The 15649-nt window shown below is 35.0% G+C and overlaps 1 protein-coding gene across 6 annotated transcripts in view; it reads right to left on the bottom strand.

The window, feature by feature from the left end:
- The window catches only part of STRN3 (striatin 3), a 64216-nt gene that overhangs the window by 47075 nt on the left and 1492 nt on the right, over nt 1–15649 (bottom strand). The window lies entirely within an intron of this gene.

Genomic DNA, 15649 nt, shown 5'->3' with positions numbered 1-15649 from the left:
CTTACGTTCTGTACACAAAGCCTTAAGAGATACTCTCTACATAATACAACTTTCTCAATCTTTAGATACTCCTGTCCTTTGAAACAATTCTTGGGATAGCTAGATTTGATATGATTTACAACTAAATTGATGATTAAAGACTTACTGGCACTAAAATTGGGAAACAAAATGGCACAGAACAACCTTCCCTCCCTCTCACTTACAACAGAATTCTTTCCATTGTCTTAAACCAATTTGTAAGCCCCTAGGCTGATAGTAAGAGGAGCAATCCTCCTCCTCCTATTTCTGTTCCCTCTGCTGTGCTGACTTAGCTGCTTTGCTGCCACACATCAAAACTACTGAGGAATTTTATTTTTTTTTTTTTTCCTCAGTTCTGCATTACATCAGTTTCCTGATCCTACTCTGTATAGTCATGGGAGTACTTAGGCTGGCACAAGGGATACAAACAGGATACTGAAGTAACAGCTCCCTTCAGTGACAACATGGTCTTAGATCAGCCTAAACCAGCCATGATATCACAATCTGCATGTCCAGAACACAAGACTTGCAAAAACAAGAGTAGAAAGACTAAGAAAGTCAAATATAAGACAAGTCTTAACTCTTTTGAATTATAAATTCAATCAAAGTGTATTTTTAAAAGTGCATTAGCCAGACCATTTCTTAAGGGGGAGAAATCATGTTCTTTTACAGAACATGTATAAAACACTAGTTCTGTAAGCAAAAATATGGCCTCCCATTGCTTTTTAAAAAATCCCCTTGAATTGTGTACAGATTCTGTTAGAATATTTTTCCCCACAGATATGGCTAGGCTTCAGATTCTTCAAAGAAGCTTAACAAGAAGCTTCTACCAGCCTGTACATTTTTATATTTACAGTATTTTCACAGACCTCTAAGATCCACTATCTTTCTTTCTACAAAATTCAGTGACATATGATAACTCTGAGCTCCCTCTATATCTCGGCCCTCAGCTGTAAGAGTACTACCACATGAACTTGCCCAGTTTTATTATGAAAGTGAATTCAGGGAGCTCTGAGAAACAGAGTGACAGATACTTTGTATTTGTGCAAGGATGCATGAAATAATGCCTGAAACTAGGCAAGACAGAAAACAAGGATAAAAAGAATTACTGAACAGCTACTTGAATAGCATGGATCTCAAGGAAAAAAAAAAAAAGTCTTGAGGTTAAAAAAACTACTGAATGCACATATAGAAGAGGATGAATAAAAATTCCAACATCTAATATTACAGACTTTGTAAACTTAATATTGTTTTAACGGTGTGCTGCATTTCAGATATACATGCACCACATTTGTAGCTGGAAGGGTTTTTGTCTTTTAAATAGGAAGTGTGACCATGTGCAAGCCAGGCAACAGTCTTTCACTCAAACTCCAAGATCTCAAATAAGAAACTTAAGTTTTTCTTGAATGGTAAGAATTAGTAAATCTCTGATTACACTGATACTCCACATCCCTAGAATGCAATTACACTGCTTAATCAAAATGTAACAGATTTAAAAAGTAGTTGACTAGAGAACTTCAACATAACTTTAAATTATTAAAAATAGTGCATTTCACATAGAAATGGATAAATCAAAATTAAAAAGAAAAACTGTATTCTGAGAAGAAAATAAGGATTTTTGTCCTTTTTAATAAAAGTTCGAAAGAAAGGTCCTAAAACTTGAAAATTGTTGCTTTGCATTTCATACAGCACTACCCATGATAGCATCATTCATATTAAAAATTGCATTTTATTGCTTGAACTACACAGAAAATAAAATCTTCACATTGAGCAAACATATTTCTCTTAGCCATTGAGGACCAAGGAGGTAAGTTATTACAGCATTTGGGGCAGGTAAAATTGAATATGCAACCTAAAGGCTATACAATAACTACACATAGGATTTTATAGGCTTCTTTTATTAATAAATCCTGGTATGTAGTATTTGAAATATTCATCCAACTTCTCAAACATATCAAAGTGGAAAAGAGGCACGAAACCTGAATAGTAAAGCATGTAAGACTGATTAAAGGACTTATCTTAGGCTGTTGAAACACTAACACTTTCCAATACAATCAAACTATCAAATTCTAATGGATTTACCAATATGGGAACACACTCAGTGAGTATACTTTCTTTCCATTTCAGTTGCAAATACTGTTAACTCTCACACTCTAGAAGTGCATTTCAAAACAATTCAACTACATGTAAAGCAATGCTAACTGCAATGCAACGCTTGTGTCTTGTTTTTCTAAAGTCCATTCAGACTTCTAGAAGGAAGGAAGGAAAGGCTGCAGTATTTTTGAAAGAAATGGAACACACTGAAGCAGTTTGAATATACATACCCAGTGCACACATAAGTGTTTGCTTATCCTACACGGGCATGTCACAAAACTCAAAACAATAGTAAGATCATATATTTTTTAAACATTTTGGTCATAAGATTACTGTCATACAAGAAGACTAACCTAATCTTCATTTTTAGATGTTTATTATGGCAAAGATGAAGCAGAACACTATTGTTGTAAACTAAAAAATACTGGGGAGGTGGAAGATTTGACTCATAACAGGAATTTAAGAGTGGACACACCTGTAGAGCCACTAATGTTCTAGTTCCTGTTCACAGAAGGGAAACTGAATGTAAGAGGAGAAGCCTTCAGTTTTCAACACACAGTCTGAAACTTCATCTCATTGAGGACATCTAAACCATCATACATGTAAAAGTATCAAGCATTTAGAAGAGTTTTATGTAACCTTATAGACCTGATTAGATCTACACATTTATTACAATTCATCCTTAAACTGTCAGCTCAGGACTGAAAATATCTTGATTGCTTTACAGACAATACTTATAAAATAAAAATAAAAATCAATCTTCATTTTGCCAATTAATGTATCAAGCAAGATCCTCCCTCTAGTACACTGTGCAGTGAGACAGGTGTCACTGCTCATACCAGGATCATACACGTTTCAAAGATACACCACTTCTGAAGATCCTCTAGAATTAAAAACAAAAAAAAAAAAAATCAGAAGACTTAAATTTGAAACACCAACTTTCATATGTTAGCCTTCACATCATAAAATAAGATGTGGAAAAAAAATATTTTGGTAACTAGTGAAGACTAGTGAACGTTTGAAGAACATTTGCAACTAAGGAAGATAATTTCCTGCACAATCTTATGAATAGTCAGTTAAATATCAGGTCAGTAACCACTGCACTTAAAGAAGCAATGGGATTAAGATGTCTCCTGAAGGTTCCCTTTTTATAGGTCTTACCCATTTGAGCTGACCATCATTTCTTGCTCAACTGATACTTTTCCAAAGACTCATCTGATCACTTTCTGACCACTTTTCAAAAGCAATTCCCAACCATTAGAAAAGCGACATCCTTGAGCAACTGTCCCTCAAGAATGGTAGACACAAGAAACCCAGCTGGCTCTAAGGAAGAACCTTGCAGATTAATGACACAACTGACAGACCCAAGAGAATTTACTCATTCATAAGCCACCATCAGCCCTGTAATGGGTACGGCAAAGACCAAGCCTGCAAAACTCTCTCCTTCTCTGAATCTGTCCTTCCTCTTTTCCACCATATCACCACCAGCCATTCAAATTCAAAAGTTTGCTTCTTTTCACTCCAGGGCGAAGTTCTGTTGAGTTTCGTCAGTTTCTTTGAACAACTTACAAGAAATTCAGCCTTAAATTTCCTCATTTTGTATGCTAGGGTCAAACTTCTAAGCCACAACAAACTCAGTATAAGATTATGTTCATTCTGTCACTATTCCCTACTAGAATTTTTTTATAGAATCATTTTTTCTTGTGCTACGATTTTTATAGCCACTGTCCTAAACAATACAGTATTTGGGAATACTAGATCAACAAAACTCATACAACTCGTGGATGTGTTTTTAAAGACTAACACCCTCTAAATTTCATAATCTGGAAACTAAGTAAACCAATTGCCCATAGACCTCCATCCAGTACATAGAAGTCAGCAGCAGAAAAAAAAAAAAAGGGCAATTGAGACTACAAGTCCAAAAAAAGAAGCAACTGAAAACGAAGGACTCAAACTCTGTTACAAAGAGCACTCTCCTCAAAGACTAAGACACACATCTGAGAACTGGAAACTAAATAAAACAATTTTGTTTTACTTACAGATATAAGTCTCTTAGAAGTTTATAATTCATTGACCATTCCTGTAGCTGAGTGCTCCTTATGCAACAACAGGCTTCTTAAATTTTGTTTCAGGTAAAAACTTAAAAATATTGAGCACAGTTTAATTTATAAAAAAGTTTTTCTTCTCAATTTCAGTCCCAGAGGCAATCCAGAAAATTAAGTTCCTGCCTACAAATTTTCAAAGGAATGGTCGTCATTCTGGAAGAAGATTCTATTCTGTAAGACTGAATTATTGCCGAAAAATCATAGTCTTTCCATTCAAACATCAAATCAAATGTCATCACTTAAGAGAATTAAATAGCCAACCAAACATAAGCAGCAATTTCTTACTACTTCTAAATGCTTACTACTCTATGAAGAGTCTGGATAATTTGAACTGCATTCCTTTAGCAGGTTGAATGATCTATGAAACATGTTTGAATACAAGTTTCCAAAACTCTGAGACAGTCATGTTTCTAATAATAATTTAAGAAAGCTCTCCAAACAAAAGTAAATTAAACTGAGTTCTCTTTACAATTAGGATTGTTTGAAAACATAAGTATCCTTCCTCAAGAAAGTATGTACTTCCTAAAGATCAAGTAATGTAAAAGAAAACAAAGAATCCCACATGTGTTTTCTTAACTGACTTGCTATGAGACTTTAAATAGTTTCACATCAGATTTTCCAATATAAAATAAGAGTATTAGTATTCTGTGTTGTTTACAGAAAAAAGTTAATACAGGATGTTAAAGAGTTTTACATATCAACATATGGCCACCTTCAACGAGACTACAGAAAACTGCAAGAACCCGAATTATGCAGTTTAATCTGCCAATATACAGTTTGGTTAATGCCAAAATTCAACAAAATTTATCCTCCATTCATCTCCAGTCAGTGCTGCTTTATTGAACCACCTAGCAGGTCTCTGCCATAATATTCACAACAGCACAAACATCAAAGTTAGGTTTTGTTCATGTCCAAAATGGATTGCTGCTGAAAGCCTCTCACATACATTACCAAATGAAGCAAGAAGAGTATACAAAACAAACAAACAAAAAAACCCCAAACAACAACAACAAAAAAACAACAAACCACACCACAAACACCACCACCACAAAGCTCCCAAATTTCTTTATCATTCAACACAGGAGAGCTTGAGAGCATTTACCTAAACAATCAAGTTTCCTTAACATGTCTTCCACAGACCTCATACATTTGCTGTCTCAATAGGTTTTATAAAGTCACACAATCTTTCATAAAATATTGGGAATAAATAGAGGACATAATAAACATCCTGTGTTTTTGCAGACCCAATGTTACATTCTTCCTTTGCCACATAAAACATTTTTTTCACAAAATAAAATAAATTCTTATTACACTATGGTTTGGTAAGAAATTATTGAAGTTCTGCATTTTTAAAATCAATTAAGTCATGGCACTTTACAAATGTCTGCGCTGGAAAAAACCCATAACACAATTGCAACATTATTGTCAAAAGCTGAACTCTTGCCAAAAATACCAGCTATCAACTGTTAAGTGCTCCCTACCTCGATTAACAAGACTATATACAGAATTTCCTATGCGAACTTTCTATTTTGGAACATTTTGTACATTATTCTGGCATGAAATGCTTAAGGAAAGCAAAGCTTGTGAGCAGTATCTTCTCTTTGGACAAACTAATGAAAGCAGACACAGACAAGCTTGTGGATAAGCTAGAGTCTCATCACTAGGTTTGATAAGCAACAGCCAAATACACCACAACCACAGATTAGATTGTGTTTTAACCACTTAAGAAACATTCTTGATCATCACAGGTATGACACCACAGTAACGCAAGCGCTCTGTCCAGACCCAAGATCTCATATATATTTACCCATACCACAATAATCTGAGATTCAAAATAAACTCTTGAACATGCTTGTGTCTTCTCAATATATTACTGAAATACAAACATAAGAGCGCTATAGACAGGTCTGCAATTTACACATGGTGCTACGTAATGCTTTTAGCTTCCAGCACAAATTGATTGCAAAATGCAGACTAAAGTGCAGTGCAACCAGAACAATTTTAAGAGAACTTCTTAAAGAAAGGTCAGAATTATTTGCAATTGGGAGTCTTAGAATTTACACTACAGGGTTCTTGAGCATTTTCTTCTAATTTTTCAACAACAGCTTCTAGCCCTGGACAGGCATATGCAACAAACCACCAACAAGCTGCTAAACTACTGCACTTTGATACTGGCTATCAGTAATCTAATTAGGTCTCTACTTCAGTTAATAGATGAAAAGGTCATTGTCTTTCTTAGCAGAAACCAGCTATATTGAGTACACTTCACCTATTAAAGTACAGATATCCCTGGCTTCCTTTTCATTTAAGACAGCCATTCAATACTGTGAATATACTAGATTAATCTACAGTACTCTCATGATCAAACTCCTGCTTACTACTGCAGTTTTCTCTGTAATTGGATTGGAAAGCACAAAGCCAAGAGTGATACTGAAAATAAGCAAACTATGCATTTGTGTGGCTGTATGCACTTATATGCTCACACATATTTTACAGGAATTTAATTTGGAGAATATGCTTTTCCTATCCAAAGCAGGCAATACACAGCACTTTTTATCTGAATTCATAAAATTAAGAGATGCATGTGTGACTTTAAACTAGGTCTTCAGCACCTTGACTTAACAGAAAAGTAGTGCAGTTAACGAATAATACACCTATAAATTCTCTGTCTTCCAAGAGGAAAACAGTAGTCCTCTAGCTTCTCTAACAGGATAACTGGAGCAGAGGAATCTTAGAAAGCATGTTTTCGAACTAACAATGATGCAAGTAAGAATTACTTAAAAGACAATAAGATCAATTAAAGCAGTCTGACATTTAGAAAGACCATATTTCAAGCAGTTACCTTCACATAGAATCAAATGTTTGACTTGAAATTTAAAAAATAAAAAAAAAAAACCACCCACACCACAAAACACCCCGCACAACAAAACAGAAAGAAAGAAATCACCTAGCTCCCTAAGCAGCTTAATTCCAAGGGTTCAATTCTTCACTTAAGCATGATGCCTTAAGAAAAAGCATGGAAAAAAAACCCCACCCAAACAGGTAAACTCAACAGCAGTAGATTAGACTACGGAGTCATAGATCATTTATTTTGGATCCATTTATATTCTGTGTCTTCATGTAGAAAGGCTTCATAATTTTTCATTGTACAAAAATTATTTCAGTATGTTTTACACCTGTTGACTGATTATTTCCACAGCTGTTGTACACACACGCAAGAAGCAGTTACCCAACTTTGCACGTATCTCTGTCACACTATATACAGCCCCCTCATTGGGATAATTTTTTTTTTGTTTAACGTAAAATTCCAGTTTGCTGTGTCATAGTCCTTAAACTAAATAGTTTTCTCCTTTAAATTAAAAAGCATCTGAATACATATAAAACCCACAGAGGCACCTAATAAGGCAATTTCTCAGACTTCTTTTTGATTAAACTGAATTATAAATGGATCACTCTTCCCCTCAAATTGTTCTTATTTCAAATTTTCAGCATTCTTTTCAAAATTACTACTAAAGAATGGGACATTATATTGCAATATTGACCTTGCCAGTTCTGCACAGATCACAAGACAGAAATCGCTTCCCAATTTCTATATTTATAGCTCCTACTTGTAAGGCTACAGACCATTCAGGGGTTTTATGATTTTATTTTAGCAGGAAACTCGCAGCAGTCCTGGAGGAAAGCAACTCAGCATGTTTGTTTCAGGGTAAGTTCATCCTCAGATGCAGTTTCTCATTTTGTCACTATCATCTATATTTTCTACATTTCTCCTAAAAGCATGAACTTTGCAAGTAACATCTTTTTAAAATCAGAATATAGTTACCCAGGTCAGCCTATTTCTATCTAAAAAGATTCATGTAGTCTTCAGAACTGGTGGGCATTTTTTGGAACTCATCTAAGCTAGTGAAAAATGTTTTCTTTCCAAGAAAGTCACCAATACAGCCAGTAAGACTAATTACACATTGACAGTAGCACCAAAACATAGTATTTCAATTTGATAAGATTAAAAATATCTTTACTGCCAGCATCACAATACGGGCGCATCATTCCATTAAGATGAAGTTACACTGTTAAGTTATAGAGCTAATAATGAAGTGTCAGAGTTAAAGCTTCATTAGACACTTAATATTAAACAGAACTAAAAATATTAAGCTCATTCTCTTTATTACTAGCAGCTGTAGTACAAGACCACAGAAATCAGAGTGAAGTTGTATACTTTGTAGTGTGGCATCTCCTTACAATCACTATATAGTGGAAAGGGAAGGAAAAATTGCAGCATGGCAAACATCCTCAAGAACGTACACTTCCTTTCCAAAACTAGGAACATCTATTTATTATTTAGGAATACAGAAGGCGGAAGTATAACCCGCAGCAGACTGTGAACACAGTGACCTGAACTGACCTACACTGTTTCAGTGATGAACACTCATGTCAACGTCCATCAGCTGCCAGGTCAGTAACACACATTTCCAAGCAACAGACAGAAGACAGCAAAAACTACTGAAGTGTTAGAACTAGAATACAAGAAGCCACCTAGATATACATAAAAGAATACAGTATTACAGAGCTTAAAGAGCTCTGCATCATTAAGGCAATGTTGACAATAACAAAATCAAATACAATCAAGTTCATGGAAATAAAAGTTACAAAAAACAAAAGAGTAAGACAATTAAGATGCAAGCGTATAATGTAAAGCATTTTAAGGGAGGCATCACAGAAAGTTGATGAGGAATGGGTATTTTGCACCTCCTAAAAGTTAATCCAGCCTCCTGGCACAGAATAGTGCCAACGCTCTCTGATTTACACCACGTCAGAGAGTTAACACAGCCAGTAGTCCTGCCTTCTACCAAGTCAACTGTACAAATCTTGCTAAAGCTATGACAGAGAAAAAGTCTTTTAAAACTTGTAAACATGTTTCTACGTTCTCCTTGAATAATGAGAGTTCTGTTTGTGCAAGCAGGATCTTTTTCCTTTCCCAGGGTCTCAAGGTGTATCACAGGAATCTATTCCTGCATCCTGGGGTCTGAGAGTTAAAGCACCTTATGCTCGAAGAAAGCAAACCATTTTAGTTTCACAGCTTTTGAATTGCAAAATGTTTTAAAGGGTTGAACTCATCTGGCTTGTTACCACTTCTTCTTACCTACTTTAATATACCATGATATCTGAAATAAAAGCAAATGTACAGAAGCTGTCTGCCACTAAACAGAGCATCAGGAAAAATATAATAGTATTCACCTGGAAAACTGTATTTAGAGATTAAAATTATTTTACATAGAAACAAAACACAGTTTTGAGTTAAATACTACAATCAAGGACTCTCCAGCTTCTTAAAGTGGTCACTGGCATGAAGCCAAGAGGTTTGGTTTTGGTTTGTTTGTTTTGCTTTTTCTTCTAGAAGGATTATTATAGGATCATCAACCTCAAATTTGGCAGCATCTAAGGAGTGATCATATTTTGGGTGAAGAGAAATTAATGTGAGCAAATGGAAGAAACTTTATTACAAATGATCCTTAAAAAACAAAACAAAAAAAAAAAAGAGAATCAGAACTTAAGGAATCTGAGATTTCTTAAGTTCATTCCCTATTTCAGGATGAGCATTGAGAGAAGCAGTTTTTCGGACTGTTATAGCCAACATACGCAGGATTTTTCAACACAAGTGTGCATAATACCTTCTAAAAAGGCTAAGAATGCAGTAACATTAAACAGAAATTTATCCTGAACGCAGAAAAATGTATTTTTACTCTTCATCGCTTAGCAGCACATTACTTCTAATTAGCCTTTTTAATAAAAATCCTCAAGTGGCAGTAAAAACTACAGACTGCTTCAATTTATGCTGTAGGTTCAGGACTGGCCCTGAAGAACAGCCAACTTCATCATTAGCTCTTAATACCTGTTGGACTTGCATAGAAGAAGGAAGAAGAGATTGTTAAACTCAATATCCTGCCAAACAATTGCTTAGGATAATTCAAGAACAGTCTGAGTGACAAAAAATAATAATCAGATATGCAAACAAAGCTCTGACAGATAATACAATTGTCCTGAAGATTTGATAGATCAGTGGAGGATGCAACTTCCCTAGGCACTCTTTTCATTAATTAGGAAAGAGTTAATTATAACTTTCTCCCAGGTTCTTAAATGACAAATGAAGAACACCCACCACTACCTCAAAACCTACTTTCATTTTGAAATAAATCCTTATACCACCAGATATTTGACCACCCAAAAAAACCTCCCCAAAGTGAGATTTCTCAAAGATCCATTAAATATGTATAGGTGTGATGGCAATGTTATATAATTTATCCACCACATACTTTTAGGCTGTGTCTAAAAGAAAGCCTCACCAGAGTAACTGTTACAAAATAACAGTTCTGTGCATCGCTTCTAAGTAGCAGTGACTTTATTACAAACAATTATTTCTGAAAGAGCAAACAACTCTCTTATCCTGAGTGTTGATAGAAGAGAGTTTTTTAGGAACAACATTCCAGAAAAAATTACATTGTAACACTGATCAATATCTTCCCATACTTAAACCTCATAGCTATCTAGGTACTTCCTGTTCAATTTCTACATGGATCTTTAAGTAACTCAATGTCCTGCATTGTTATATTGTGTTTTGCCTCTGAGGTGAATACTGCAAGAAAAGCAAATATAAATGTAAAAGATTTAAATCAACTGATTAAAAAGTAGAATTGGAACAATGGGGCATAAACAGAAAGGTGATGAATGCTCTAACACTTCAGAACCAAACATAGTATCTCAATTTTATAGTGAAAGAAATGAAATATTAACAATGTATCCACCTTCCTTTTGCAGGAGAAATCGTCTTATTCCCATTTACCTTGAAATATGCAAAGAAATCTCCTTCTAATTTGTATGCATATATTTTAAGGTAAGCTCTGCTATATAGCAGCCGCCTTTTAATTTACAATCGGGTCTTGTCTGTATAGGTTATTCATCCACAAAAAGGAAACAGCTCTGCACATTTTCAATTCGGAAGCCTTGCCAAAAAGCCTACGAGGAACACGGGATTTACCCATCTACATCCACACAGAAGAACAGACTTTCAACCTTCAGTAAACAAGAGGCACCTAAACTTCTACCAGAGGCTATCTGCCTCTAACACAGTTGACTAAACAGCTTATGGAAAGCCACAGTAGGGAAACCCTTGATTATGTCTAATTGCCCTCTACCCAAAACAGACAGAACTCTGAATTCAGTGCCTTAAAATGTAAGAGGAACTTAACTCTATAAAATATGTAGCTGTTTTTACCATTAGCTTAGCAAATGAGTAATGAACCGAAGTTTCTGGTTTTTTAACTTCTATACATTATGTGAATACACTTTATTTATTTGTACAAAGAGGTACTTTGCATCCCTGCTACAGCAAGCACCTTAACAGGCTGCACAAACGGAAGTTAGCCATTTCAGATGCATATATTACCCACACAACTCATGGCATTTACATGTATCATAAAAAAAGAATGTTGATCAACTTTCTGCAACCTACTTCATTTTATTTTTGGTCAGTGTTAAGTATCCTTTTGGGTTTTTTTTAAGGACTGCTTTAGTAGTTAGTTAAGCTTACTCTCATAATAAATACTGAGAGACACCTGTAAGACCAAATGAAATTGCATTTTATCAATTACGCATATTTTTTCCAACTTCAACTATCTAGAATGCAAAAATCATCAAAATAAATTATTTGCTTGCCAAAAGCAAGGTAAAGTCCATGCTATCAAAAGAATTAATTGCTCCTCCAACTTTAAGAGAGAAACATTACCAATATTATCCTGCCCTTCAAACCTGCAAAAAAGAAAACAAGCTACATATAGCCAAATATTTCAAGAACTGATTCTTGCTACACTTCGTTAATGCTGAAGCTTTGAGAAATGCTGAAACACTGCACAAGTGTATCCACACTCTGAACATAGTTTCATCTAGTTCATATTAACACATTTACATATGTTTACAATTACATGGGAAGTACCTAAGTTAGAAAATTGCTTCAAATCTGAAAGATTCCTAGGAAAATATGCTTTTTTTTTTTTTTTAAGAATGTCCTATTGGGATGTAATTCTGCAATATTTATGAAGTTCCCAAAGCTCAGAAAATTCCTTTAATGAGCTGCTCTCCACTCCTCAGGAGAAGAAAAAAAAAAAAAAAAAAAAAAAAGAGGGGGGGAAAAAAGAAGCAACGTTTGCAAGTAAAATCTTTAATCTGTGGGTTGTGTTCTATTTTTCCTTTAAACACTTATGTAAAGAACACAAAATGTTATATAACAAAATGCTCCCATAATGTCACTAAATAGTTGGGAAAAACAGCATTTGTAAAATTAGATAAACTAGGAACTTCAGTTGTATGTCACTAAAGTTGTCATTTTATATGATAGAAAATGTCTTAACAACCATATTAATCTTTATGCACTTGAGTTACTTAAAACGATCCATACTAGTTATACTGAAATTGTATATACTTTGTTCTGAGTATTTACATTTCTTAATTATTCTTCCTATTAATTAAAACATGTAAAAGTAAAATCTACTGTTAATTCTCTCTCAGCACAATCTTGTGCGATTTTGAAATATCAGAGAATACTCAAATCTCATTTTTATCTAGTTCAGAAAATGTGAAGAATCTGCACAGTTGAGACCTTATTTCAGCCAAGCATTATCAGCCTGTAAGCTTCAAAAGAGAGTGGAAGCCTACAGATTTTCCCCCCAAAGTTCTACGTTTTCCTGCAATACTCCTTTTGGACACAACATCTTGCTTGTCCGAGTTTCTCTAGTTCACCTCCAAAGTATCTTCCCATTCATGTTTTTGTTTATTGTGTTGGGGTTTTTTTTCCCCTGTTTTTTTGTTTTTTTGGGTTTTTTTGGTTTTTTTTTGGGTTTTTTTTTTTTTTTAAATGAGACTACAGAGCCACTTACCTCCTAAAGGAAATAGTTATTTCTAATAAATAAGTAACATCAACCAATATGGGTTTGCTATTACACCTCTGAAGAGTGTGGAAGTCTTAGAAAACATGGACTGAATTTACCTCAGTATAACAGCTACCAACATCAAGGTCATTACAGTGACAGATCAGAGTTACAGTTACAATTACACAACATTGTTACAGTGAAAATTCCTTTAGTTCACAGAACAGAGACCAGATCCAGCTTATTACTTCAAGAGATCAACACACTATGCAAGGCCAGACCACCTTTTCAACACAGCAGTAGGTAAATGCTAAAAAAGTTACTATAGCAGCCAATACTACAAGTGAAAGGAAAAAAACTGTACTACGGTTCAATACTGCACTCCTGATATTTGACATTTCTGTACTTGATACCAATTTGCACACACAGAGTTGTCAAATAATCACGGTGCTTCACTTGTGCACACAGACAGAATAGCCAAGAACCTGAATAGTTGGAAAGGATAGTGTAAAATTATTAACATTTAAGATTCAAAGTCTGATGTGAAAATAGACTTAAGGCTACAAGTACAGGACTTCTCCAGATCCAAAGGGTTGAGAGCCTGTGTCAGTCATTACGGTTATGGTATAAACCCCAAGGTGATGAAGTAACAAGTATTTTAATCATAAAAATGTGTCACATAGACAGGTAGAAAAATAGAACAAGAAGTTCATTACAAGATCCAAGAAATAAACTGTTATGACAGATTATCTCTCCCTGCACCAACACCCCATACACAGAGCACTCTTAGGAGGGGTGGACAATTCTTCCAGTCACTTGAACTACACAGGAAACAAAAGTGTGTGAGTGGGGAAATCACTCAGAACGCCCATTAATTTCATACTGCAGATAAGGAGGTACCACTCTTTGGAAGAACATAAGTTATAAATTCAGAACAGGTAAATAAAATCACACATATTGCTAAATCATTTGGTTTTCCACACACTTTTTAAAAAGCATTGTTTGCAAAGCAATTGAGTTAACTTAGAACTCGTAATTACCAACACTGTGAAGCAATGTATAGAAAGTTTACTGTCATGCTGAAAGAAGATATTTCCTGCATGAGGAGAGTTGGATCCAAACCATCTAACTCTCACACTTCCATATTATTATTATTTTTTTTCCTTTCAACCCAGGAGGCCTCAATCATCAAAAAAACTCATACATAGCATGACACAGATTAATAACATCCTCAGAAGTTTCAATGGACAAAACTGTTGTTTGGGATCCAAACTATTAAGGCTTTACTAATCACAAAATATACTGGGACTTTATAACTTGAGCTGTAGCACAACAAAAACACGCAGGCCTAGTAAACACATCTCTTCCAAAAATATTCTCAACACATTCCTGTATCAGTCTTCACCACTGCACAGGTTGACATTTAAAATCCAAAGGTAATGCCCTCCCCGCCTTCTATCTTAGGCTTCCAAAGTTATAAAAAAACCCCACCCTTGTGAATATGCACTGTGCAATGACTGTGCTGTCTGTCCCATGACCTGATGCACACATAAGGTACAGTGAATCAACGCACAGATAGCCAGGGTCAGAACTACTACGGTACCTTCAGAAACAAGCAACTGAAACAGTATGGCCAAGTCAAACAAACGGCAATTACAAACAAAAGCAGCAGACTTGGCAAGAACACTTCACCATGTCTGGAGGCCACACGAGTTCACAGTAGCACTTTTTCAGTCAGATAGAGCTTTCAAAGTCTCTGAACTGAGCTTTACATTAGAGCACAGAATGCGGTACTTCGTTTTAAAGTAACAAGCCTATACATAAAACAAATACTTCAAGATGGTTTTGCTTGCTAATGAATGGCACTAAGCAACTTATTTATAAACATAGTGCTATACTACTAAGACACTAGAGAAAATAAGAGAAACTGTCAATTGTTCTCTGGAAAAAACACTCACCAATGTCCACTAAACTGATTTTAAAATCAGCAGTTCCACAAGGCTTAAAATGGTAAGACAGGCAGTAACTGAAGGAAACAGTGAAACCTCTTCATTTGTTTCCCTTGGTGTTTTTTTTTAAATTCATAATTATAGTTGTAACAAAAACAGTGCAGATTACACACTTTACAGAGATGAGAAGTCCTGAAAGAATTGCCCAGGCTCGGGCATAGTTCTTGGTTCTGAAATCTGAAAGTCAATCCCCTGAACACGTTGGCTGCTGTTACAGCATGCTATTAAAAACTCTAATTACAGTGCAATTTGTTGGAATGCTGATTCAAGACCGTAAACATTCACTCAATACAAAAATCACCAAAAATTCTTTGGAAGTTATAAAGTTTGTTAACTGTTATTGTCTACATTTCTGTGCTATAAAATAATAATGACTCCTCTATGGATATGTCACATTCAGCAGATTTTGCAATCTGTACATAAACTTGTAACAGTCTATGCATGGATTTATTTTCACATACAAAAGTAATCATTAGAGGCATTCTTTCTGTTACTAAAAGCAAAC

This window comes from Nesoenas mayeri (genome assembly GCF_963082525.1).
Source record: "Nesoenas mayeri genome assembly, chromosome: 5".
Taxonomy (NCBI): Eukaryota; Metazoa; Chordata; class Aves; order Columbiformes; family Columbidae; genus Nesoenas; species Nesoenas mayeri.
This window is presented reverse-complemented; position numbering and strand designations above follow the sequence as displayed.